The following is an 887-nucleotide window of genomic DNA, read 5'->3' on the forward strand; positions in this document are numbered from 1 at the left end:
ACAAACAGACTGAGCTGTGAAATTATAAAAACTAGAAATTTCAATATTAACAACAATCTCCTCTTTGTAACAAACCTCTTCCCTTTAAAGTCATACAATATAATGTCAAATCCCTTCCCTTTTCGGTGACTCACTTTACATAATTCATTGAAAAAAAAACAGGAATGCAATCAATTATGCATCTCTATTGCAAAGTTGGAATATTTTAAAGTATCAAAAAGAAACAAGAGGCAATAAACTCACTATTAAGACATTCAGCTTGGCAAGTGATTTATCTCCTTTCCTTTATCTGCTTAGGGTTTTTATTTCACTGTGTGAGCAAATTTCTACTGACAAGTAATTTTTGGAAAACAGCCAGAAGAGGAGATGGAGGGGAGAGAGAGAGAGAGAGAGGAAGAGAGAGAGAGAGAGAGAGAGAGAGAGAGAGAGAGAGAGAGAGAGAGTGTGTGTGAAAGACAGAGACAAAATGAGAGACAGAGAGGCACAGTGAGATAGAGAGACAAAGAAATACAGAGAGACAGAGCGAGAGACACAGACACTTGCTCTCCTAAGATATTAGGAAAAAAAGAATACTGATAAAGTTACAATTGTGGGTTCAAAAATTATACACCTTTTATAGACTCCTGTTCATTTACCAAAGAAAATTGTCCTTGTTTTTATTAAGTCTTGTTACAATAAGGTACAATAATTCTGACCAAATTATGGGTAGAATAATTCTGACCAAAATGTTTTTTTGTATGAGATGTAGAAAAAAAAAATCCCAGTCCCCCAAACCAGTATTTACTGGTAGAAGTGTATCACTACTGTTTTCAAAAATTGTTCCTAATGATCCAAAGATACTGTAACTGACTATGCATAAACCAAACAAGATTTGCAGGTCTAAATAG

This window comes from Suncus etruscus, chromosome 4, assembly GCF_024139225.1.
Source record: "Suncus etruscus isolate mSunEtr1 chromosome 4, mSunEtr1.pri.cur, whole genome shotgun sequence".
Classification (NCBI taxonomy): Eukaryota; Metazoa; Chordata; class Mammalia; order Eulipotyphla; family Soricidae; genus Suncus; species Suncus etruscus.